The sequence below is a fragment of the Accipiter gentilis genome, unplaced genomic scaffold (genome assembly GCF_929443795.1).
Source record: "Accipiter gentilis unplaced genomic scaffold, bAccGen1.1, whole genome shotgun sequence".
In the NCBI taxonomy this organism is placed as follows: domain Eukaryota; kingdom Metazoa; phylum Chordata; class Aves; order Accipitriformes; family Accipitridae; genus Astur; species Astur gentilis.
In genome coordinates this window covers 2,434,129-2,460,937 of record NW_026060779.1, presented here as the reverse complement: position 1 = coordinate 2,460,937, position 26,809 = coordinate 2,434,129, and positions in this window count along the sequence as shown.

The following is a 26,809-nucleotide window of genomic DNA, read 5'->3' as shown; positions in this document are numbered from 1 at the left end:
CCGGAGTACCGGTGGGTGTACCGATATTACCGCAGAGTAACGGTGGGGTACCGCTAGTACCCCAGAACATCGGGTATGGGTGCCAAGCCTAATGCGGAGCATCAGGTAGGGATAATGGGCCTAAGACGGAGGGTCAGGTAGGAATGTCTGGTCTACACCGCGCGCCAGTAACGTCAGCAGGTGTACCCCAGTGAACCAGTAAGGGTTCACGTACTACCCCGGAGTACCGGTGGGTGTACCGATACTACCGCAGAGTAACGGTGGGGGTACCGCTACTACACCAGAACATCGGGTATGGGTGCCAAGCCTAATGCGGAGCATCAGGTAGGGATAGCGGGTCTAACCTGTGGGGTCCGGTAGGGAGGCCACGTCTAGTCCAGCGCGCACGATGGGACAGCTGGTGTTCTCTGGCGCATCACAAAGGGTTCCGTTCCAACCCCAGAGTACCGGTGGGGCAACCGGTTCTACCTTGAAACATCGGGTAGGTATACCAGGCCTACCCCGGAGAGTCAGGTAGGAAGGGTGCGCGTAAATCGGCGCGCCCGTACTGTCAGCAGGTGTACCCCGGCGCACCAGTAAGGGTTCCGGTACAATCCAGGAGTACCGGTGGGTATAGCAAAATTACCGCGGAGTACCGGTGGGTGTACCGGTACTACCCCAGATTGTCAGGTAGGGGGCCAGGCCTACCGCAGAGCATCAGGTAGGGATACCGGGCCTAGCCTGGAGGGTCAGGTAGGAATGTCTCGTCTACAGAGCACGCCCGTAAGGTCAGCAGGTGTAGCCCAGCGAACCAGTAAGGGTTCAGGTACTACCCTGGAGTACCGGTGGGTGTACCAATACTACCGCAGAGTACCGGTGGGGGTACTGGTACTACCCCAGCATATCGGGTAGGGGTGCCAGGCCAACAACGGAGCATCAGGTAGGGATACCAGGCCTAACACGGAGGGTCAGGAAGAATGTCTGTTCTATACCGCGTGCCCGAAACGTCATCAGGTGTACCCCAGTGAACCAGTAAGGGTTCACGTACTACCCCGCAGTACCGGTGGGTGTACCGATACTACCGCAGAGTAACGGTGGGGGTACCGCTAGTACCCCGGAACATCGGGTATGGGTGCCAAGCCTAATGCGGAGCATCAGGTAGGGATAGCGGGTCTAACCTGTAGGGTCCGGTAGGGAGGCGAGGTCTACTCCAGCGCGCACGATGGGACAGCTGGTGTTCTCTGACGCATCACAAAGGGTTCTGTTCCAACCCCAGAGTACCGGTGGGGCAACCGGATCTACCTTGAAACATCGGGTAGATATACCAGGCCTACCCCGGCGGGTCAGGTAGGTAGGGTGGGCGTAAATCGGCGCGCCCGTACTGTCAGCAGGTGTACCCCGGCGCACCAGTAAGGGTTCCGGTACAATCCAGGAGTACCGGTGGGTATAGCAAAAGTACCGTGGAGTACCGGTGGGTGTACCGGTACTACCCCAGATTGTCGGATAGGGGGCCAGGCCTACCGCAGAGCATCAGGTAGGGATACCGGGCATAGCCTGGAGGGTCAGGTAGGAATGTCTGGTCTACAGAGCACGCCCGTAGGGTCAGCAGGTGTACCCCAGCGAACCTGTAAGGGTTCAGGTACTACCCTGGAGTACCGGTGGGTGTACCAATACTACCGCAGAGTACCGGTGGGGGTACCGGTACTACCCCAGCATATCGGGTAGGGGTGCCAGGCCAACAACGGAGCATCAGATAGGGATAACGGACCTAAAACAGAGGGTCAGGTAGGAATGTCTGGTCTACACCGCATGCCAGTAACGTCAGCAGGTATACCCCAGTGAACCAGTAAGGGTTCACGTACTACCCCGGAGTACCGGTGGGTGTACCGATACTACCGCAGAGTAACGGTGGGGGTAGCGCTACTACCCCAGAACATCGGGTATGGGTGCCAAGCCTAATGCGGAGCATCAGGTAGGGATAGCAGGTCTAACCTGTGGGGTCCGGAAACGAGGCCGGGTCTAGTCCAGCGCGCACGAAGGGACAGCTGGTGTTCTCTGGCGCATCAGAAAGGGTTCCGTTCCAACCCCAGAGTACCGGTGGGGGAACCGGTTGTAACTCAAAACATCTGCTAGGTATACCAGGCCTACCCCGGCGGGTAAGGTAGAAAGGGTGGGCGTAAAGCGGCGCGCCCGTAGGGTCAGCAGGTGTACCCCGGCGCACCAGTAAGGGTTCCGGTACAATCCAGGAGTACTGGTGGGTATAGCAAAAGTACCGCAGAGTACCGGTGGGTGTACCGGTACTACCCCAGATTGTCGGGTAGGGGGCCAGGCCTACCGCAGAGTATCAGGTAGGGATACCGGGCCTAGCCTGGAGGGTCAGGTAGGAATGTCTGGTCTACAGAGCACGCCCGTAAGGTCAGCAGGAGTACCCCAGCGAACCAGTAAGGGTTCAGGTACTACCCTGGAGTACCGGTGGGTGTACCAATACTACCGCAGAGTACCGGTGGGGGTACCGGTACTACCCCAGCATATCGGGTAGGGGTGCCAGGCCAACAACGGAGCATCAGGTAGGGATACCGGGCCTAAAACGGAGGGTCAGGTAGGAATGTCTGGTCTACACCGCGCGCCAGTAACGTCATCAGGTGTACCCCAGTGAACCAGTAAGGGTTCACGTACTACCCCGGAGTACCGGTGGGTGTACCGATACTACCGCAGAGTAACGGTGGGGGTACCGCTACTACCCCAGAACATCGGGTATGGGTGCCAAGCCTAATGCGGAGCATCAGGTAGGGATAGCAGGTCTAACCTGTGGGGTCCGGAAGGGAGGCCGGGTCTAGTCCAGCGCGCACGAAGGGACAGCTGGTGTTCTCTGGCGCATCAGAAAGGGTTCCGTTCCAAACCCAGAGTACCGGTGGGGGAACCGGTTCTACCTCGAAACTTCGAGTAGGTTTACCAGGCCTACCCCGGCGGGTCAGGTAGGAAGGGTGGGTCCAAAGCAGTGTGCCCGTAGGGTCAGCAGGTGTACCCCGGTGCACCAGTAAGGGTTCCGTTACAATCCAGGAGTACCGGTGGGTATAGCAAAAGTACCGCGGAGTACCGGTGGGTGTACCGGTACTACCCCACATTGTCGGGTAGGGGGCCAGGCGTAGCGCAGAGCATCAGGTAGGGATACCGGGCCTAGCCTGGAGGGTCAGGTAGGAATGTCTGGTCTACACAGCACGCCCGTAAGGTCAGCAGGTGTACCCCAGCGAACCAGTAAGGGTTCAGGTACTACCCTGGAGTACCGGTGGGTGTACCAATACTACCGCAGAGTACCGTTGGGGGTACCGGTACTACCCCAGCATATCGGGTAGCGGTGCCAGGCCAACAACAGAGCATCAGGTAGGGATATCAGGTCTAACACGGAGGGTCAGGTAGGAATGTCTGGTCTACACAGCACGCCCGTAAGGTCAGCAGGTGTACCCCAGCGAACCAGTAAGTGTTCAGGTACTGCCCTGGAGTACCGGTGGGTGTACCAATACTACCGCAGAGTACCGGTGGGGGTACCGGTAGTACCCCAGCATATCGGGTAGGGGTGCCAAGCCAACAACGGAGCATCAGGTAGGGACACCGGGTCTAACACGGAGGGTCAGGTAGGAATGTCTGGTCTACACCGCGCAGCAGTAACGTCAGCAGGTGTTCCCCAGTGAACCAGTAAGGGTTCACGTACTACCCCGGAGTACCGGTGGGTGTACCGATACTACCGCAGAGTAACGGTGGCGGTACCGCTACTACCGCAGAAGATCGGGTATGGGTGCCAAGCCTAATGCAGAGCATCAGGTAGGGATAGCGGGTCTAACCTGTGGGGTCCGGTAGGGAGGCCGTGTCTAGTCCAGCGCGCACGAAGGGACAGCTGGTGTTCTCTGGCGCATCACAAAGGGTTCCGTTCCAACCCCAGAGTACCGGTGGGGGAACCGGTTCTACCTCGAAACATCGGGTAGGTATACCAGGCCTACCCCGGCGGTTCAGGTAGGAAGGGTGGGTCCAAAGCAGTGTGCCCGTAGGGTAAGCAGGTGTACCCCGGCGCACCAGTAAGGGTTCCGGTACAATCCAGGAGTACCGGTGGGTATAGCAAAAGTACCGCGGAGTACCGGTGGGTGTACCGGTACTACCCCAGATTGTCAGGTAGGGGGCCAGGCCTACCGCAGAGCATCAGGTAGGGATACCGGGCCTAGCCTGGAGGGTCAGGTAGGAATGTCTCGTCTACAGAGCACGCCCGTAAGGTCAGCAGGTGTAGCCCAGCGAACCAGTAAGGGTTCAGGTACTACCCTGGAGTACCGGTGGGTGTACCAATACTACCGCAGAGTACCGGTGGGGGTACTGGTACTACCCCAGCATATCGGGTAGGGGTGCCAGGCCAACAACGGAGCATCAGGTAGGGATACCAGGCCTAACACGGAGGGTCAGGAAGAATGTCTGGTCTACACAGCACGCCAGTAACGTCATCAGGTGTACCCCAGTGAACCAGTAAGGGTTCACGTACTACCCCGGAGTACCGGTGGGTGTACCGATACTACCGCAGAGTAACGGTGGGGGTACCGCTAGTACCCCGGAACATCGGGTATGGGTGCCAAGCCTAATGCGGAGCATCAGGTAGGGATAGCGGGTCTAACCTGTAGGGTCCGGTAGGGAGGCGAGGTCTACTCCAGCGCGCACGATGGGACAGCTGGTGTTCTCTGACGCATCACAAAGGGTTCTGTTCCAACCCCAGAGTACCGGTGGGGCAACCGGATCTACCTTGAAACATCGGGTAGATATACCAGGTCTACCCCGGCGGGTCAGGTAGGTAGGGTGGGCGTAAATCGGCGCGCCCGTACTGTCAGCAGGTGTACCCCGGCGCACCAGTAAGGGTTCCGGTACAATCCAGGAGTACCGGTGGGTATAGCAAAAGTACCGTGGAGTACCGGTGGGTGTACCGGTACTACCCCAGATTGTCGGATAGGGGGCCAGGCCTACCGTAGAGCATCAGGTAGGGATACCGGGCATAGCCTGGAGGGTCAGGTAGGAATGTCTGGTCTACAGAGCACGCCCGTAGGGTCAGCAGGTGTACCCCAGCGAACCTGTAAGGCTTCAGGTACTACCCTGGAGTACCGGTGGGTGTACCAATACTACCGCAGAGTACCGGTGGGGGTACCGGTACTACCCCAGCATATCGGGTAGGGGTGCCAGGCCAACAACGGAGCATCAGATAGGGATACCGGACCTAAAACAGAGGGTCAGGTAGGAATGTCTGGTCTACACCGCATGCCAGTAACGTCAGCAGGTATACCCCAGTGAACCAGTAAGGGTTCACGTACTACCCCGGAGTACCGGTGGGTGTACCGATACTACCGCAGAGTAACGGTGGGGGTAGCGCTACTACCCCAGAACATCGGGTATGGGTGCCAAGCCTAATGCGGAGCATCAGGTAGGGATAGCAGGTCTAACCTGTGGGGTCCGGAAACGAGGCCGGGTCTAGTCCAGCGCGCACGAAGGGACAGCTGGTGTTCTCTGGCGCATCAGAAAGGGTTCCGTTCCAACCCCAGAGTACCGGTGGGGGAACCGGTTGTAACTCAAAACATCTGGTAGGTATACCAGGCCTACCCCGGCGGGTAAGGTAGAAAGGGTGGGCGTAAAGCGGCGCGCCCATAGGGTCAGCAGGTGTACCCCGGCGCACCAGTAAGGGTTCCGGTACAATCCAGGAGTACTGGTGGGTATAGCAAAAGTACCGCAGAGTACCGGTGGGTGTACCGGTACTACCCCAGATTGTCGGGTAGGGGGCCAGGCCTACCGCAGAGTATCAGGTAGGGATACCGGGCCTAGCCTGGAGGGTCAGGTAGGAATGTCTGGTCTACAGAGCACGCCCGTAAGGTCAGCAGGAGTACCCCAGCGAACCAGTAAGGGTTCAGGTACTACCCTGGAGTACCGGTGGGTGTACCAATACTACCGCAGAGTACCGGTGGGGGTACCGGTACTACCCCAGCATATCGGGTAGGGGTGCCAGGCCAACAACGGAGCATCAGGTAGGGATACCGGGCCTAAAACGGAGGGTCAGGTAGGAATGTCTGGTCTACACCGCGCGCCAGTAACGTCAGCAGGTGTACCCCAGTGAACCAGTAAGGGTTCACGTACTACCCCGGAGTACCGGTGGGTGTACCGATACTACCGCAGAGTAACGGTGGGGGTACCGCTACTACCCCAGAACATCGGGTATGGGTGCCAAGCCTAATGCGGAGCATCAGGTAGGGATAGCAGGTCTAACCTGTGGGGTCCGGAAGGGAGGCCGGGTCTAGTCCAGCGCGCACGAAGGGACAGCTGGTGTTCTCTGGCGCATCAGAAAGGGTTCCGTTCCAAACCCAGAGTACCGGTGGGGGAACCGGTTCTACCTCGAAACTTCGGGTAGGTTTACCAGGCCTACCCCGGCGGGTCAGGTAGGAAGGGTGGGTCCAAAGCAGTGTGCCCGTAGGGTCAGCAGGTGTACCCCGGTGCACCAGTAAGGGTTCCGTTACAATCCAGGAGTACCGGTGGGTATAGCAAAAGTACCGCGGAGTACCGGTGGGTGTACCGGTACTACCCCACATTGTCGGGTAGGGGGCCAGGCGTAGCGCAGAGCATCAGGTAGGGATACCGGGCCTAGCCTGGAGGGTCAGGTAGGAATGTCTGGTCTACACAGCACGCCCGTAAGGTCAGCAGGTGTACCCCAGCGAACCAGTAAGGGTTCAGGTACTACCCTGGAGTACCGGTGGGTGTACCAATACTACCGCAGAGTACCGGTGGGGGTACCGGTACTACCCCAGCATATCGGGTAGCGGTGCCAGGCCAACAACAGAGCATCAGGTAGGGATATCAGGTCTAACACGGAGGGTCAGGTAGGAATGTCTGCTCTACACAGCACGCCCGTAAGGTCAGCAGGTGTACCCCAGCGAACCAGTAAGTGTTCAGGTACTGCCCTGGAGTACCGGTGGGTGTACCAATACTACCGCAGAGTACCGGTGGGGGTACCGGTAGTACCCCAGCATATCGGGTAGGGGTGCCAAGCCAACAACGGAGCATCAGGTAGGGACACCGGGTCTAACACGGAGGGTCAGGTAGGAATGTCTGGTCTACACCGCGCAGCAGTAACGTCAGCAGGTGTTCCCCAGTGAACCAGTAAGGGTTCACGTACTACCCCGGAGTACCGGTGGGTGTACCGATACTACCGCAGAGTAACGGTGGCGGTACCGCTACTACCGCAGAAGATCGGGTATGGGTGCCAAGCCTAATGCAGAGCATCAGGTAGGGATAGCGGGTCTAACCTGTGGGGTCCGGTAGGGAGGCCGGGTCTAGTCCAGCGCGCACGAAGGGACAGCTGGTGTTCTCTGGCGCATCACAAAGGGTTCCGTTCCAACCCCAGAGTACCGGTGGGGGAACCGGTTCTACCTCGAAACATCGGGTAGGTATACCAGGCCTACCCCGGCGGTTCAGGTAGGAAGGGTGGGTCCAAAGCAGTGTGCCCGTAGGGTCAGCAGGTGTACCCCGGCGCACCAGTAAGGGTTCCGGTACAATCCAGGAGTACCGGTGGGTATAGCAAAAGTACCGCGGAGTACCGGTGGGTGTACCGGTACTACCCCAGATTGTCGGGTAGGGGGCCAGGCCTACCGCAGAGCATCAGGTAGGGATCATGGGACTAGCCTGGAGGGTCAGGTAGGAATGTCTGGTCTACAGAGAACGCCCGTAAGGTCAGCAGGTGTACCCCAGCGAACCAGTAAGGGTTCAGGTACTACCCTGGAGTACCGGTGGGTGTACCAATACTACCGCAGAGTACCGGTGGGGGTACCGGTAGTACCCCAGCATATCGGGTAGGGGTGCCAAGCCAACAACGGAGCAGCAGGTAGGGACACCGGGTCTAACACGGAGGGTCAGGTAGGAATGTCTGGTCTATACAGCGTGCCGGTAACGTCATCAGGTGTACCCCAGTGAACCAGTAAGGGTTCACGTACTACCCCGGAGTACTGGTGGGTGTACCGATACTACCGCAGAGTAACGGTGGGGGTACCGCTACTACCCCAGAACATCGGGTATGGGTGCCAAGCCTAATGCGGAGCATCAGGTAGGGATACCGGGTGTAACCTGTGGGGTCCGGTAGGGAGGCCAGTTCTAGTCCAGCGCGCACGAAGGGACAGCTGGTGTTCTCTGGCGCATCACAAAGGTTTCCGTTCCAACCCCAGAGCACCGGTGGGGAACCGGTTCTACCTCGAAACATCGGGTAGGTATACCAGGCCTACCCTGGCGGGTCAGGTAGGAAGGGTGGGTCCACAGCAGTGTGCCCGTAGGGTCAGCAGGTGTACCCCGGCGCAACAGTAAGGGTTCCGGTACAATCCAGGAGTACCGGTGGGTATAGCAAAAGTACCGCGGAGTACCTGTGGGTGTACCGGTAGTACCCCAGATTGTCGGGTAGGGGGCCAGGCCTACCGCAGAGCATCAGGTAGGGATACCGGGCCTAGCCTGGAGGGTCAGGTAGGAATGTCTGGTCTACAGAGCACGCCCGTAAGGTCAGCAGGTGTACCCCGGCGAACCTGTAAGGGTTCATGTACTACCCTGGAATACCGGTGGGTGTACCAATACTACCGCAGAGTACCGGTGGGGGTAGCGGTACTACCCCAGCATATCGGTTAGGGGTGCCAGGCCAACAACGGAGCATCAGGTAGGGATACCGGGCCTAAAACGGAGGGTCAGGTAGGAATGTCTGGTCTACACCGCGCGCCAGTAACGTCATCAGGTGTACCCCAGTGAACCAGTAAGGGTTCACGTACTACCCCGGAGTACCGGTGGGTGTACCGATACTACCGCAGAGTAACGGTGGGGGTACCGCTACTACCCCAGAACATCGGGTATGGGTGCCAAGCCTATATGCGGAGCATCAGGTAGTGATAGCGGGTCTAACCTGTGGGGTCCGCTAGGGAGGCCAGGTCTAGTCCAGCGCGCACGAAGGGACAGCTGGTGTTCTCTGGCGCATCAGAAAGGTTTCCGTTCCAAGCCCAGAGTACCGGTGGGGGAACCGGTTCTACCTCGAAACATCGGGTAGGTATAGCAGGCCTACCCCGGCGGGTCAGGTAGGAAGGGTGGGTCCAAAGCAGTGTGCCCGTAGGGTCAGCAGGTGTACCCCGGCGCACCAGTAAGGGTTCCGGTACAATCCAGGAGTACCGGTGGGTATAGCAAAACTACCGCGGAGTACCGTTGGGTGTACAGGTACTACCCCAGATTGTCGGGTAGGGGGCCAGGCCTACCGCAGAGCATCAGGTAGGGATACCGGGCCTAGCCTGGAGGGTCAGGTAGGAATGTCTGGTCTACACAGCACGCCCGTAAGGTCAGCAGGTGTACCCCAGCGAACCTGTAAGGGTACAGGTACTACCCTGGAGTACCGGTGGGTGTACCAATACTACCGCAGAGTACCGGTGGGGGTAGCGGTACTACCCCAGCATATCGGGTAGGGGTGCCAAGCCAACAACGGAGCATCAGGTAGGGATACCGGGTCTAACACGGAGGGTCAGGAAGAATGTCTGGTCTATACCGCGTGCCCTTAACGTCATCATGTGTACCCCAGTGAACCAGTAAGGGCTCACGTACTACCCCGGAGTACTGGTGGGTGTACCGATACTACCGCAGAGTAACGGTGGGGGTACCGCTACTACCCCAGAACATCGGGTATGGGTGTCAAGCCTAATGTGGAGCATCAGGTAGGGATAGCGGGTCTAACCTGTGGTGTCCGGTAGGGAGTCCGGGTCTAGTGCAGCGCGCACGAAGGGACAGCTGGTGTTCTCTGGCGCATCACAAAGGGTTCCGTTCCAAACCCAGAGTACCGGTGGGGGAACCGGTTCTACCTCGAAACATCGGGTAGGTATACCAGTCCTACCCCGGCGGGTCAGGTAGGAAGGGTGGGTCCAAAGCAGTGTGCCCGTAGGGTCAGCAGGTGTAACCCGGCGCACCAGTAAGGGTTCCGGTACAATCCAGGAGTACCGCTGGGTATAGCAAAAGTACCGCGGAGTACCTGTGGGTGTACCGGTACTACCCCAGATTGTCGGGTAGGGGGCCCGCCTACCGTAGAGCATCAGGTAGGGATACCGGGCCTAAAACGGAGGGTCAGGTAGGAATGTCTGGTCTACACCGCACACCAGTAACGTCAGCAGGTGTACCCCAGTGAACCAGTAAGGGTTCACGTACTACCCCGGAGTACCGGTGGGTGTACCGATACTACCGCAGAGTAACGGTGGGGGTACCGCTACTACCCCAGAACATCGGGTATGGGTGCCAAGCCTAATGCGGAGCATCAGGTAGGGATAGCGGGTCTAACCTGTGGGGTCCGGTAGGGAGGCCAGGTCTAGTCCAGCGCGCACGAAGGGACAGCTGGTGTTCTCTGGCGCATCACAAAGGGTTCCGTTCCAAGCCCAGAGTACCGGTGGGGGAACCGGTACTACCTCGAATCATCGGGTAGGTATACCAGGCCTACACCGGCGGGTAAGGTAGGAAGGGTGGGTCCAAAGCTGTGTGCCCGTAGGGTCAGCAGGTGTACCCCGGCGCACCAGTAAGTGTTCAGGTACTGCCCTGGAGTACCGATGGGTGTACCAATACTACCGCAGAGTACCGGTGGGGGTACCGGTACTACCCCAGCATATCGGGTAGGGGTGCCAGGCCAACAACGGAGCATCAGGTAGGGATACCGGGCCTAAAACGGAGGGTCAGGTAGGAATGTCTGGTCTACGCCGCGCGCCAGTAACGTCATCAGGTGTACCCCAGTGAACCAGTAAGGGTTCACGTACTACCCCGGTGTACCGGTGGGTGTACCGATACTACCGCAGAGTAATGGTGGGGGTACCGCTACTACCCCAGAACATCGGGTATGGGTGCCAAGCCTAAAGCGGAGCATCAGGTAGGGATAGCGGGTCTAACCTGTGGTGTCCGGAAGGGAGGCCGGGTCTAGTCCAGCGCGCACGAAGGGACAGCTGGTGTTCTCTTGCGCATCACAAAGGGTTCCGTTCCAACCCCAGAGTACCGGTGGGGGAACCGGTTCTACCTCGAAACATCGGGTAGGTATACCAGGCCTACACCGGCGGGTCAGGTAGGATGGGTGGGTCCAAAGCAGTGTGCCCGTAGGGTCAGCAGGTGTACCCCGGCGCACCAGAAAGGGTTCCGGTAAAATCCAGGAGTACCGGTGGGTATAGCAAAACTACGCGGAGTACCTGTGGGTGTACCGGTACTACCCCAGATTGTCGGGTAGGGGGCCAGGCCTACCGCAGAGCATCAGGTAGGGATACCGGGCCTAGCCTGGAGGGTCAGGTAGGAATGTCTGGTCTACACAGCACGCCCGTAATGACAGCAGGCGTACCCCAGCGAACCAGTAAGTGTTCAGGTACTGCCCTGGAGTACCGGTGGGTGTACCAATACTACCGCAGAGTACCGGTGGGGGTACCGGTACTACCCCAGCATATCGGGTAGGGGTGCCAGGCCAACAACAGAGCATCAGGTAGGGATACCAAGACTAACACGGAGGGTCAGGAAGAATGTCTGGTCTATACCGCGTGACCGAAACGTCAGCAGGTGTAACCCAGTGAACCAGTAAGGGCTCACGTACTACCCCGGAGTACCGGTGGGTGTACCGATACTACCCCAGAACATCGGGTATGGGTGCCAAGCCTAACGCGGAGCATCAGGTAGGGATACCGGGTCTAACCTGTGGGGTCCGGTAGGGAGGCCAGGTCTAGTCCAGCGCGCACGAAGGGACAGCTGGTGTTCTCTGGCGCATCACAAAGGGTTCCGTTCCAACCCCAGAGTACCGGTGGGGGAACCGGTACTACCTAGAAACATCGGGTAGGTATACCAGGCCTACCCCGGCGGGTCAGGTAGGAAGGGTGGGTCCAAAGCAGTGTGCCCGTAGGGTCAGCAGGTGTACCCCGTCGCAACAGTAAGGGTTCCGGTACAATCCAGGAGTACCGGTGGGTATAGCAAAACTACCGCGGAGTACCGGTGGGTGTACAGGTACTACCCCAGATTGTCCTTTAGGGGCAAGGCGTAGCGCAGAGCATCAGGTAGGGATACCGGGCCTAGCCTGGAGGGTCAGGTAGGAATGTCTGGTCTACACAGCACGCCCGTAAGGTCAGCAGGTGTACCCCAGCGAACCTGTAAGAGTACAAGTACTACCCTGGAGTACCGGTGGGTGTACCAATACTACCGCAGAGTACCGGTGGGGGTAGCGGTACTACCCCAGCATATCAGGTAGGGGTGCCAAGCCAACAACGGAGCATCAGGTAGGGATACCGGGTCTAACACGGAGGGTCAGGTAGGAATGTCTGGTCTATACCGCGTGCCCTTAACGTCATCATGTGTACCCCAGTGAACCAGTAAGGGCTCACGTACTACCCTGGAGTACCGGTGGGTGTACCGATACTACCGCAGAGTAACGGTTGGGGTACCGCTACTACCCCAGAACATCGGGTATGGGTGCCAAGCCTAATGTGGAGCATCAGGTAGGGATAGCGGGTCTAACCTGTGGGGTCCGGTAGGGAGGCCGGGTCTAGTGCAGCGCGCACGAAGGGATAGCTGGTGTTCTCTGGCGCATCACAAAGGGTTCCGTTACAACCCCAGAGTACCGGTGGGGGAACCGGTTCTACCTCGAAACATCGGGTAGGTATACCAGGCCTACCCCGGCGGGTCAGGTAGGAAGGGTGGGTCCAAAGCAGTGTGCCCATAGGGTCAGCAGGTGTACCCCGGCGCACCAGTAAGGGTTCCGGTACAATCCAGGAGTACCGGTGGGTATAGCAAAAGTACCGCGGAGTACCTGTGGGTGTACCGGTACTACCCCAGATTGTCGGATAGGGGGCCAGGCCTACCGTAGAGCATCAGGTAGGGATACCGGGCCTAGCCTGGAGGGTCAGGTAGGAATGTCTGGTCTACACAGCACGCCCGTAAGGTCAACAGGTGTACCCCAGCGAACCAGTAAGGGTTCAGGTACTACCCTGGAGTACCGGTGGGTGTACCAATACTACCGCAGAGTACCGGTGGGGGTACCGGTACTACCCCAGCATATCGGGTAGGGGTGCCAGGCCAACAACGGAGCATCAGGTAGGGATACCGGGACTAACACGGAGGGTCAGGAAGAATGTCTGTTCTATACCGCATGCCTGAAACGTCATCAGGTGTACTCCAGTGAACCAGTAAGGGTTCACGTACTACGCCGGAGTACCGGTGGGTGTACCGATACTACTGCAGAGTAACGGTGGGGGTACCGCTACTACCCCAGAACATCGGGTATGGGTGCCAAGCCTAAAGCGGAGCATCAGGTAGGGATAGCGGGTCTAACCTGTGGTGTCCGGAAGGGAGGCCGGGTCTAGTCCAGCGCGCACGAAGGGACAGCTGGTGTTCTCTGGCGCATCACAAAGGGTTCCGTTCCAACCCCAGAGTACCGGTGGGGGAACCGGTTCTACCTCGAAACATCGGGTAGGTATACCAGGCCTACACCGGCGGGTCAGGTAGGATGGGTGGGTCCAAAGCAGTGTGCCCGTAGGGTCAGCAGGTGTACCCCGGCGCACCAGAAAGGGTTCCGGTAAAATCCAGGAGTACCGGTGGGTATAGCAAAACTACGCGGAGTACCTGTGGGTGTACCGGTACTACCCCAGATTGTCGGGTAGGGGGCCAGGCCTACCGCAGAGCATCAGGTAGGGATACCGGGCCTAGCCTGGAGGGTCAGGTAGGAATGTCTGGTCTACACAGCACGCCCGTAATGACAGCAGGCGTACCCCAGCGAACCAGTAAGTGTTCAGGTACTGCCCTGGAGTACCGGTGGGTGTACCAATACTACCGCAGAGTACCGGTGGGGGTACCGGTACTACCCCAGCATATCGGGTAGGGGTGCCAGGCCAACAACGGAGCATCAGGTAGGGATACCAAGACTAACACGGAGGGTCAGGAAGAATGTCTGGTCTATACCGCGTGACCGAAACGTCAGCAGGTGTAACCCAGTGAACCAGTAAGGGCTCACGTACTACCCCGGAGTACCGGTGGGTGTACCGATACTACCCCAGAACATCGGGTATGGGTGCCAAGCCTAACGCGGAGCATCAGGTAGGGATACCGGGTCTAACCTGTGGGGTCCGGTAGGGAGGCCAGGTCTAGTCCAGCGCGCACGAAGGGACAGCTGGTGTTCTCTGGCGCATCACAAAGGGTTCCGTTCCAACCCCAGAGTACCGGTGGGGGAACCGGTACTACCTAGAAACATCGGGTAGGTATACCAGGCCTACCCCGGCGGGTCAGGTAGGAAGGGTGGGTCCAAAGCAGTGTGCCCGTAGGGTCAGCAGGTGTACCCCGTCGCAACAGTAAGGGTTCCGGTACAATCCAGGAGTACCGGTGGGTATAGCAAAACTACCGCGGAGTACCGGTGGGTGTACAGGTACTACCCCAGATTGTCCTTTAGGGGCAAGGCGTAGCGCAGAGCATCAGGTAGGGATACCGGGCCTAGCCTGGAGGGTCAGGTAGGAATGTCTGGTCTACACAGCACGCCCGTAAGGTCAGCAGGTGTACCCCAGCGAACCTGTAAGAGTACAAGTACTACCCTGGAGTACCGGTGGGTGTACCAATACTACCGCAGAGTACCGGTGGGGGTAGCGGTACTACCCCAGCATATCAGGTAGGGGTGCCAAGCCAACAACGGAGCATCAGGTAGGGATACCGGGTCTAACACGGAGGATCAGGTAGGAATGTCTGGTCTATACCGCGTGCCCTTAACGTCATCATGTGTACCCCAGTGAACCAGTAAGGGCTCACGTACTACCCTGGAGTACCGGTGGGTGTACCGATACTACCGCAGAGTAACGGTTGGGGTACCGCTACTACCCCAGAACATCGGGTATGGGTGCCAAGCCTAATGTGGAGCATCAGGTAGGGATAGCGGGTCTAACCTGTGGGGTCCGGTAGGGAGGCCGGGTCTAGTGCAGCGCGCACGAAGGGACAGCTGGTGTTCTCTGGCGCATCACAAAGGGTTCCGTTCCAACCCCAGAGTACCGGTGGGGGAACCGGTTCTACCTCGAAACATCGGGTAGGTATACCAGGCCTACCCCGGCGGGTCAGGTAGGAAGGGTGGGTCCAAAGCAGTGTGCCCGTAGGGTCAGCAGGTGTACCCCGGCGCACCAGTAAGGGTTCCGGTACAATCCAGGAGTACCGGTGGGTATAGCAAAAGTACCGCGGAGTACCTGTGGGTGTACCGGTACTACCCCAGATTGTCGGGTAGGGGGCCAGGCCTACCGTAGAGCATCAGGTAGGGATACCGGGCCTAGCCTGGAGGGTCAGGTAGGAATGTCTGGTCTACACAGCACGCCCGTAAGGTCAACAGGTGTACCCCAGCGAACCAGTAAGGGTTCAGGTACTACCCTGGAGTACCGGCGGGTGTACCAATACTACCGCAGAGTACCGGTGGGGGTACCGGTACTACCCCAGCATATCGGGTAGGGGTGCCAGGCCAACAACGGAGCATCAGGTAGGGATACCGGGACTAACACGGAGGGTCAGGAAGAATGTCTGTTCTATACCGCGTGCCTGAAACGTCATCAGGTGTACTCCAGTGAACCAGTAAGGGTTCACGTACTACCCCGGAGTACCGGTGGGTGTACCGATACTACTGCAGAGTAACGGTGGGGGTACCGCTACTACCCCAGAACATCGGGTATGGGTGCCAAGCCTAAAGCGGAGCATCAGGTAGGGATAGCGGGTCTAACCTGTGGTGTCCGGAAGGGAGGCCAGGTCTAGTCCAGCGCGCACGAAGGGACAGCTGGTGTTCTCTGGCGCATCACAAAGGGTTCCGTTCCAACCCCAGAGTACCGGTGGGGGAACCGGTTCTACCTCGAAACATCGGGTAGGTATACCAGGCCTACACCGGCGGGTCAGGTAGGATGGGTGGGTCCAAAGCAGTGTGCCCGTAGGGTCAGCAGGTGTACCCCGGCGCACCAGAAAGGGTTCCGGTAAAATCCAGGAGTACCGGTGGGTATAGCAAAACTACGCGGAGTACCTGTGGGTGTACCGGTACTACCCCAGATTGTCGGGTAGGGGGCCAGGCCTACCGCAGAGCATCAGGTAGGGATACCGGGCCTAGCCTGGAGGGTCAGGTAGGAATGTCTGGTCTACACAGCACGCCCGTAATGACAGCAGGCGTACCCCAGCGAACCAGTAAGTGTTCAGGTACTGCCCTGGAGTACCGGTGGGTGTACCAATACTACCGCAGAGTACCGGTGGGGGTACCGGTACTACCCCAGCATATCGGGTAGGGGTGCCAGGCCAACAACGGAGCATCAGGTAGGGATACCAAGACTAACACGGAGGGTCAGGAAGAATGTCTGGTCTATACCGCGTGACCGAAACGTCAGCAGGTGTAACCCAGTGAACCAGTAAGGGCTCACGTACTACCCCGGAGTACCGGTGGGTGTACCGATACTACCCCAGAACATCGGGTATGGGTGCCAAGCCTAACGCGGAGCATCAGGTAGGGATACCGGGTCTAACCTGTGGGGTCCGGTAGGGAGGCCAGGTCTAGTCCAGCGCGCACGAAGGGACAGCTGGTGTTCTCTGGCGCATCACAAAGGGTTCCGTTCCAACCCCAGAGTACCGGTGGGGGAACCGGTACTACCTAGAAACATCGGGTAGGTATACCAGGCCTACCCCGGCGGGTCAGGTAGGAAGGGTGGGTCCAAAGCAGTGTGCCCGTAGGGTCAGCAGGTGTACCCCGTCGCAACAGTAAGGGTTCCGGTACAATCCAGGAGTACCGGTGGGTATAGCAAAACTACCGCGGAGTACCGGTCGGTGTACAGGTACTACCCCAGATTGTCCTTTAGGGGCAAGGCGTAGCGCAGAGCATCAGGTAGGGATACCGGGCCTAGCCTGGAGGGTCAGGTAGGAATGTCTGGTCTACACAGCACGCCCGTAAGGTCAGCAGGTGTACCCCAGCGAACCTGTAAGAGTACAAGTACTACCCTGGAGTACCGGTGGGTGTACCAATACTACCGCAGAGTACCGGTGGGGGTAGCGGTACTACCCCAGCATGTCAGGTAGGGGTGCCAAGCCAACAACGGAGCATCAGGTAGGGATACCGGGTCTAACACGGAGGATCAGGTAGGAATGTCTGGTCTATACCGCGTGCCCTTAACGTCATCATGTGTACCCCAGTGAACCAGTAAGGGTTCACGTACTACCCTGGAGTACCGGTGGGTGTACCGATACTACCGCAGAGTAACGGTTGGGGTACCGCTACTACCCCAGAACATCGGGTATGGGTGCCAAGCCTAATGTGGAGCATCAGGTAGGGATAGCGGGTCTAACCTGTGGGGTCCGGTAGGGAGGCCGGGTCTAGTGCAGCGCGCACGAAGGGACAGCTGGTGTTCTCTGGCGCATCACAAAGGGTTCCGTTACAACCCCAGAGTACCGGTGGGGGAACCGGTTCTACCTTGAAACATCGGGTAGGTATACCAGGCCTACCCCGGCGGGTCAGGTAGGAAGGGTGGGTCCAAAGCAGTGTGCCCATAGGGTCAGCAGGTGTACCCCGGCGCACCAGTAAGGGTTCCGGTACAATCCAGGAGTACCGGTGGGTATAGCAAAAGTACCGCGGAGTACCTGTGGGTGTACCGGTACTACCCCAGATTGTCGGGTAGGGGGCCAGGCCTACCGTAGAGCATCAGGTAGGGATACCGGGCCTAGCCTGGAGGGTCAGGTAGGAATGTCTGGTCTACACAGCACGCCCGTAAGGTCAACAGGTGTACCCCAGCGAACCAGTAAGGGTTCAGGTACTACCCTGGAGTACCGGTGGGTGTACCAATACTACCGCAGAGTACCGGTGGGGGTACCGGTACTACCCCAGCATATCGGGTAGGGGTGCCAGGCCAACAACGGAGCATCAGGTAGGGATACCGGGACTAACACGGAGGGTCAGGAAGAATGTCTGTTCTATACCGCATGCCTGAAACGTCATCAGGTGTACTCCAGTGAACCAGTAAGGGTTCACGTACTACGCCGGAGTACCGGTGGGTGTACCGATACTACTGCAGAGTAACGGTGGGGGTACCGCTACTACCCCAGAACATCGGGTATGGGTGCCAAGCCTAAAGCGGAGCATCAGGTAGGGATAGCGGGTCTAACCTGTGGTGTCCGGAAGGGAGGCCAGGTCTAGTCCAGCGCGCACGAAGGGACAGCTGGTGTTCTCTGGCGCATCACAAAGGGTTCCGTTCCAACCCCAGAGTACCGGTGGGGGAACCGGTTCTACCTCGAAACATCGGGTAGGTATACCAGGCCTACACCGGCGGGTCAGGTAGGATGGGTGGGTCCAAAGCAGTGTGCCCGTAGGGTCAGCAGGTGTACCCCGGCGCACCAGAAAGGGTTCCGGTAAAATCCAGGAGTACCGGTGGGTATAGCAAAATTACCGCGGAGTACCGGTGGGTGTACCGGTACTACCCCAGATTGTCGGGTAGGGGGCCAGGCCTACCGCAGAGCATCAGGTAGGGATACCGGGCCTAGCCTGGAGGGTCAGGTAGGAATGTCTGGTCTACACAGCACGCCCGTAATGACAGCAGGCGTACCCCAGCGAACCAGTAAGTGTTCAGGTACTGCCCTGGAGTACCGGTGGGTGTACCAATACTACCGCAGAGTACCGGTGGGGGTACCGGTACTACCCCAGCATATCGGGTAGGGGTGCCAGGCCAACAACGGAGCATCAGGTAGGGATACCAAGACTAACACGGAGGGTCAGGAAGAATGTCTGGTCTATACCGCGTGACCGAAACGTCAGCAGGTGTAACCCAGTGAACCAGTAAGGGCTCACGTACTACCCCGGAGTACCGGTGGGTGTACCGATACTACCCCAGAACATCGGGTATGGGTGCCAAGCCTAACGCGGAGCATCAGGTAGGGATACCGGGTCTAACCTGTGGGGTCCGGTAGGGAGGCCAGGTCTAGTCCAGCGCGCACGAAGGGACAGCTGGTGTTCTCTGGCGCATCACAAAGGGTTCCGTTCCAACCCCAGAGTACCGGTGGGGGAACCGGTACTACCTAGAAACATCGGGTAGGTATACCAGGCCTACCCCGGCGGGTCAGGTAGGAAGGGTGGGTCCAAAGCAGTGTGCCCGTAGGGTCAGCAGGTGTACCCCGTCGCAACAGTAAGGGTTCCGGTACAATCCAGGAGTACCGGTGGGTATAGCAAAACTACCGCGGAGTACCGGTGGGTGTACAGGTACTACCCCAGATTGTCCTTTAGGGGCAAGGCGTAGCGCAGAGCATCAGGTAGGGATACCGGGCCTAGCCTGGAGGGTCAGGTAGGAATGTCTGGTCTACACAGCACGCCCGTAAGGTCAGCAGGTGTACCCCAGCGAACCTGTAAGAGTACAAGTACTACCCTGGAGTACCGGTGGGTGTACCAATACTACCGCAGAGTACCGGTGGGGGTAGCGGTACTACCCCAGCATATCAGGTAGGGGTGCCAAGCCAACAACGGAGCATCAGGTAGGGATACCGGGTCTAACACGGAGGATCAGGTAGGAATGTCTGGTCTATACCGCGTGCCCTTAACGTCATCATGTGTACCCCAGTGAACCAGTAAGGGCTCACGTACTACCCTGGAGTACCGGTGGGTGTACCGATACTACCGCAGAGTAACGGTTGGGGTACCGCTACTACCCCAGAACATCGGGTATGGGTGCCAAGCCTAATGTGGAGCATCAGGTAGGGATAGCGGGTCTAACCTGTGGGGTCCGGTAGGGAGGCCGGGTCTAGTGCAGCGCGCACGAAGGGACAGCTGGTGTTCTCTGGCGCATCACAAAGGGTTCCGTTACAACCCCAGAGTACCGGTGGGGGAACCGGTTCTACCTCGAAACATCGGGTAGGTATAGCAGGCCTACCCCGGCGGGTCAGGTAGGAAGGGTGGGTCCAAAGCAGTGTGCCCATAGGGTCAGCAGGTGTACCCCGGCGCACCAGTAAGGGTTCCGGTACAATCCAGGAGTACCGGTGGGTATAGCAAAAGTACCGCGGAGTACCTGTGGGTGTACCGGTACTACCCCAGATTGTCGGGTAGGGGGCCAGGCCTACCGTAGAGCATCAGGTAGGGATACCGGGCCTAGCCTGGAGGGTCAGGTAGGAATGTCTGGTCTACACAGCACGCCCGTAAGGTCAACAGGTGTACCCCAGCGAACCAGTAAGGGTTCAGGTACTACCCTGGAGTACCGGTGGGTGTACCAATACTACCGCAGAGTACCGGTGGGGGTACCGGTACTACCCCAGCATATCGGGTAGGGGTGCCAGGCCAACAACGGAGCATCAGGTAGGGATACCGGGACTAACACGGAGGGTCAGGAAGAATGTCTGTTCTATACCGCATGCCTGAAACGTCATCAGGTGTACTCCAGTGAACCAGTAAGGGTTCACGTACTACGCCGGAGTACCGGTGGGTGTACCGATACTACTGCAGAGTAACGGTGGGGGTACCGCTACTACCCCAGAACATCGGGTATGGGTGCCAAGCCTAAAGCGGAGCATCAGGTAGGGATAGCGGGTCTAACCTGTGGTGTCCGGAAGGGAGGCCAGGTCTAGTCCAGCGCGCACGAAGGGACAGCTGGTGTTCTCTGGCGCATCACAAAGGGTTCCGTTCCAACCCCAGAGTACCGGTGGGGGAACCGGTTCTACCTCGAAACATCGGGTAGGTATACCAGGCCTACACCGGCGGGTCAGGTAGGATGGGTGGGTCCAAAGCAGTGTGCCCGTAGGGTCAGCAGGTGTACCCCGGCGCACCAGAAAGGGTTCCGGTAAAATCCAGGAGTACCGGTGGGTATAGCAAAACTACGCGGAGTACCTGTGGGTGTACCGGTACTACCCCAGATTGTCGGGTAGGGGGCCAGGCCTACCGCAGAGCATCAGGTAGGGATACCGGGCCTAGCCTGGAGGGTCAGGTAGGAATGTCTGGTCTACACAGCACGCCCGTAATGACAGCAGGCGTACCCCAGCGAACCAGTAAGTGTTCAGGTACTGCCCTGGAGTACCGGTGGGTGTACCAATACTACCGCAGAGTACCGGTGGGGGTACCGGTACTACCCCAGCATATCGGGTAGGGGTGCCAGGCCAACAACGGAGCATCAGGTAGGGATACCAAGACTAACACGGAGGGTCAGGAAGAATGTCTGGTCTATACCGCGTGACCGAAACGTCAGCAGGTGTAACCCAGTGAACCAGTAAGGGCTCACGTACTACCCCGGAGTACCGGTGGGTGTACCGATACTACCCCAGAACATCGGGTATGGGTGCCAAGCCTAACGCGGAGCATCAGGTAGGGATACCGGGTCTAACCTGTGGGGTCCGGTAGGGAGGCCAGGTCTAGTCCAGCGCGCACGAAGGGACAGCTGGTGTTCTCTGGCGCATCACAAAGGGTTCCGTTCCAACCCCAGAGTACCGGTGGGGGAACCGGTACTACCTAGAAACATCGGGTAGGTATACCAGGCCTACCCCGGCGGGTCAGGTAGGAAGGGTGGGTCCAAAGCAGTGTGCCCGTAGGGTCAGCAGGTGTACCCCGTCGCAACAGTAAGGGTTCCGGTACAATCCAGGAGTACCGGTGGGTATAGCAAAACTACCGCGGAGTACCGGTGGGTGTACAGGTACTACCCCAGATTGTCCTTTAGGGGCAAGGCGTAGCGCAGAGCATCAGGTAGGGATACCGGGCCTAGCCTGGAGGGTCAGGTAGGAATGTCTGGTCTACACAGCACGCCCGTAAGGTCAGCAGGTGTACCCCAGCGAACCTGTAAGAGTACAAGTACTACCCTGGAGTACCGGTGGGTGTACCAATACTACCGCAGAGTACCGGTGGGGGTAGCGGTACTACCCCAGCATATCAGGTAGGGGTGCCAAGCCAACAACGGAGCATCAGGTAGGGATACCGGGTCTAACACGGAGGATCAGGTAGGAATGTCTGGTCTATACCGTGTGCCCTTAACGTCATCATGTGTACCCCAGTGAACCAGTAAGGGCTCACGTACTACCCTGGAGTACCGGTGGGTGTACCGATACTACCGCAGAGTAACGGTTGGGGTACCGCTACTACCCCAGAACATCGGGTATGGGTGCCAAGCCTAATGTGGAGCATCAGGTAGGGATACCGGGTCTAACCTGTGGGGTCCGGTAGGGAGGCCGGGTCTAGTGCAGCGCGCACGAAGGGACAGCTGGTGTTCTCTGGCGCATCACAAAGGGTTCCGTTACAACCCCAGAGTACCGGTGGGGGAACCGGTTCTACCTCGAAACATCGGGTAGGTATACCAGGCCTACCCCGGCGGGTCAGGTAGGAAGGGTGGGTCCAAAGCAGTGTGCCCATAGGGTCAGCAGGTGTACCCCGGCGCACCAGTAAGGGTTCCGGTACAATCCAGGAGTACCGGTGGGTATAGCAAAAGTACCGCGGAGTACCTGTGGGTGTACCGGTACTACCCCAGATTGTCGGGTAGGGGGCCAGGCCTACCGTAGAGCATCAGGTAGGGATACCGGGCCTAGCCTGGAGGGTCAGGTAGGAATGTCTGGTCTACACAGCACGCCCGTAAGGTCAACAGGTGTACCCCAGCGAACCAGTAAGGGTTCAGGTACTACCCTGGAGTACCGGTGGGTGTACCAATACTACCGCAGAGTACCGGTGGGGGTACCGGTACTACCCCAGCATATCGGGTAGGGGTGCCAGGCCAACAACGGAGCATCAGGTAGGGATACCGGGACTAACACGGAGGGTCAGGAAGAATGTCTGTTCTATACCGCGTGCCTGAAACGTCATCAGGTGTACTCCAGTGAACCAGTAAGGGTTCACGTACTACCCCGGAGTACCGGTGGGTGTACCGATACTACTGCAGAGTAACGGTGGGGGTACCGCTACTACCCCAGAACATCGGGTATGGGTGCCAAGCCTAAAGCGGAGAATCAGGTAGGGATAGCGGGTCTAACCTGTGGTGTCCGGAAGGGAGGCCGGGTCTAGTCCAGCGCGCACGAAGGGACAGCTGGTGTTCTCTGGCGCATCACAAAGGGTTCCGTTCCAACCCCAGAGTACCGGTGGGGGAACCGGTTCTACCTCGAAACATCGGGTAGGTATACCAGGCCTACACCGGCGGGTCAGGTAGGATGGGTGGGTCCAAAGCAGTGTGCCCGTAGGGTCAGCAGGTGTACCCCGGCGCACCAGAAAGGGTTCCGGTAAAATCCAGGAGTACCGGTGGGTATAGCAAAACTACGCGGAGTACCTGTGGGTGTACCGGTACTACCCCAGATTGTCGGGTAGGGGGCCAGGCCTACCGCAGAGCATCAGGTAGGGATACCGGGCCTAGCCTGGAGGGTCAGGTAGGAATGTCTGGTCTACACAGCACGCCCGTAATGACAGCAGGCGTACCCCAGCGAACCAGTAAGTGTTCAGGTACTGCCCTGGAGTACCGGTGGGTGTACCAATACTACCGCAGAGTACCGGTGGGGGTACCGGTACTACCCCAGCATATCGGGTAGGGGTGCCAGGCCAACAACGGAGCATCAGGTAGGGATACCAAGACTAACACGGAGGGTCAGGAAGAATGTCTGGTCTATACCGCGTGACCGAAACGTCAGCAGGTGTAACCCAGTGAACCAGTAAGGGCTCACGTACTACCCCGGAGTACCGGTGGGTGTACCGATACTACCCCAGAACATCGGGTATGGGTGCCAAGCCTAACGCGGAGCATCAGGTAGGGATACCGGGTCTAACCTGTGGGGTCCGGTAGGGAGGCCAGGTCTAGTCCAGCGCGCACGAAGGGACAGCTGGTGTTCTCTGGCGCATCACAAAGGGTTCCGTTCCAACCCCAGAGTACCGGTGGGGGAACCGGTACTACCTCGAAACATCGGGTAGGTATACCAGGCCTACCCCGGCGGGTCAGGTAGGAAGGGTGGGTCCAAAGCAGTGTGCCCGTAGGGTCAGCAGGTGTACCCCGTCGCAACAGTAAGGGTTCCGGTACAATCCAGGAGTACCGGTGGGTATAGCAAAACTACCGCGGAGTACCGGTGGGTGTACAGGTACTACCCCAGATTGTCCTTTAGGGGCAAGGCGTAGCGCAGAGCATCAGGTAGGGATACCGGGCCTAGCCTGGAGGGTCAGGTAGGAATGTCTGGTCTACACAGCACGCCCGTAAGGTCAGCAGGTGTACCCCAGCGAACCTGTAAGAGTACAAGTACTACCCTGGAGTACCGGTGGGTGTACCAATACTACCGCAGAGTACCGGTGGGGGTAGCGGTACTACCCCAGCATATCAGGTAGGGGTGCCAAGCCAACAACGGAGCATCAGGTAGGGATACCGGGTCTAACACGGAGGGTCAGGTAGGAATGTCTGGTCTATACCGCGTGCCCTTAACGTCATCATGTGTACCCCAGTGAACCAGTAAGGGCTCACGTACTACCCTGGAGTACCGGTGGGTGTACCGATACTACCGCAGAGTAACGGTTGGGGTACCGCTACTACCCCAGAACATCGGGTATGGGTGCCAAGACTAATGTGGAGCATCAGGTAGGGATAGCGGGTCTAACCTGTGGGGTCCGGTAGGGAGGCCGGGTCTAGTGCAGCGCGCACGAAGGGACAGCTGGTGTTCTCTGGCGCATCACAAAGGGTTCCGTTCCAACCCCAGAGTACCGGTGGGGGAACCGGTTCTACCTCGAAACATCGGGTAGGTATACCAGGCCTACCCCGGCGGGTCAGGTAGGAAGGGTGGGTCCAAAGCTGTGTGCCCATAGGGTCAGCAGGTGTACCCCGGCGCACCAGTAAGGGTTCCGGTACAATCCAGGAGTACCGGTGGGTATAGCAAAAGTACCGCGGAGTACCTGTGGGTGTACCGGTACTACCCCAGATTGTCGGGTAGGGGGCCAGGCCTACCGCAGAGCATCAGGTAGGGATACTGGGCCTAGCCTGGAGGGTCAGGTAGGAATGTCTGGTCTACACAGCACGCCTGTAAGGTCAGCAGGTGTACCCCAGCGAACCAGTAAGGGTTCAGGTACTACCGTGGAGTACCGGTGGGTGTACCAATACTACCGCAGAGTACCGGTGGGGGTACCGGTACTACCCCAGCATATCGGGTAGGGGTGCCAGGCCAACAACGGAGCATCAGGTAGGGATACCGGGACTAACACGGAGGGTCAGGAAGAATGTCTGTTCTATACCGCGTGCCTGAAACGTCATCAGGTGTACTCCAGTGAACCAGTAAGGGTTCACGTACTACCCCGGAGTACCGGTGGGTGTACCGATACTACGGCAGAGTAACGGTGGGGGTACCGCTACTACCCCAGAACATCGGGTATGGGTGCCAAGCCTAATGCGGAGCATCAGGTAGGGATAGCGGGTCTAACCTGTGGGGTCCGGTAGGGAGGCCAGGTCTAGTCCAGCGCGCACGAAGGGACAGCTGGTGTTCTCTGGCGCATCAGAAAGGTTTCCGTTCCAACCCCAGAGTACCGGTGGGGGAACCGGTACTACCTCGAATCATCGGGTAGGTATACCAGGCCTACACCGGCGGGTCAGGTAGGAAGGGTGGGTCCAAAGCTGTGTGCCCGTAGGGTCAGCAGGTGTACCCCGGCGCACCACTAAGGGTTCCGGTACAATCCAGGAGTACCAGTGGGTATAGCAAAAGTACCGCGGAGTACCTGTGGGTGTACCGGTAGTACCCCAGATTGTCGGGTAGGGGGCCAGGCCTACCGCAGAGCATCAGGTAGGGATACCGGGCCTAGCCTGGAGGGTCAGGTAGGAATGTCTGGTCTACACAGCACGCCCGTAAGGTCAGCAGGTGTACCCCAGCGAACCAGTAAGTGTTCAGGTACTACCCTGGAGTACCGGTGGGTGTACCAATACTACCGCAGAGTACCGGTGGGGGTACCGGTACTACCCCAGCATATCGGGTAGGGGTGCCAGGCCAACAACGGAGCATCAGGTAGGGATACCGGGCCTAAAACGGAGGGTCAGGTAGGAATGTCTGGTCTACACCGCACGCCAGTAACGTCAGCAGGTGTACCCCAGTGAACCAGTAAGGGTTCACGTACTACCCCGGAGTACCGGTGGTTGTACCGATACTACCGCAGAGTAAAGGTGGGGGTACCGCTACTACCCCAGAACATCGGGTATGGGTGCCAAGCCTAATGCGGAGCATCAGGTAGGGATAGCGGGTCTAACCTGTGGGGTCCGGAAGGGAGGCCGGGTCTAGTCCAGCGCGCACGAAGGGACAGCTGGTGTTCTCTGGCGCATCAGAAAGGTTTCCGATCCAAGCCCAGAGTACCGGTGGGGGAACCGGTTCTACCTCGAAACACCGGGTAGGTATACCAGGCCTACCCCGGCGGGTCAGGTAGGAAGGGTGGGCGTAAAGCGGCGCGCCCGTAGGGTCAGCAGGTGTACCCCGGCGCACCAGTAAGGGTTCCAGTACAATTCAGGAGTACCGGTGGGTATAGCAAAAGTACCGCGGAGTACCTGTGGGTGTACCGGTAGTACCCCAGATTGTCGGGTAGGGGGCCAGGCCTACCGCAGAGCATCAGGTAGGGATACCGGGCCTAGCCTGGAGGGTCAGGTAGGAATGTCTGGTCTACACAGCACGCCCGTAATGACAGCAGGCGTACCCCAGCGAACCAGTAAGTGTTCAGGTACTGCCCTGGAGTACCGGTGGGTGTACCAATACTACCGCAGAGTACCGGTGGGGGTACCGGTACTACCCCAGCATATCGGGTAGGGGTGCCAGGCCAACAACGGAGCATCAGGTAGGGATACCAAGACTAACACGGAGGGTCAGGAAGAATGTCTGGTCTATACCG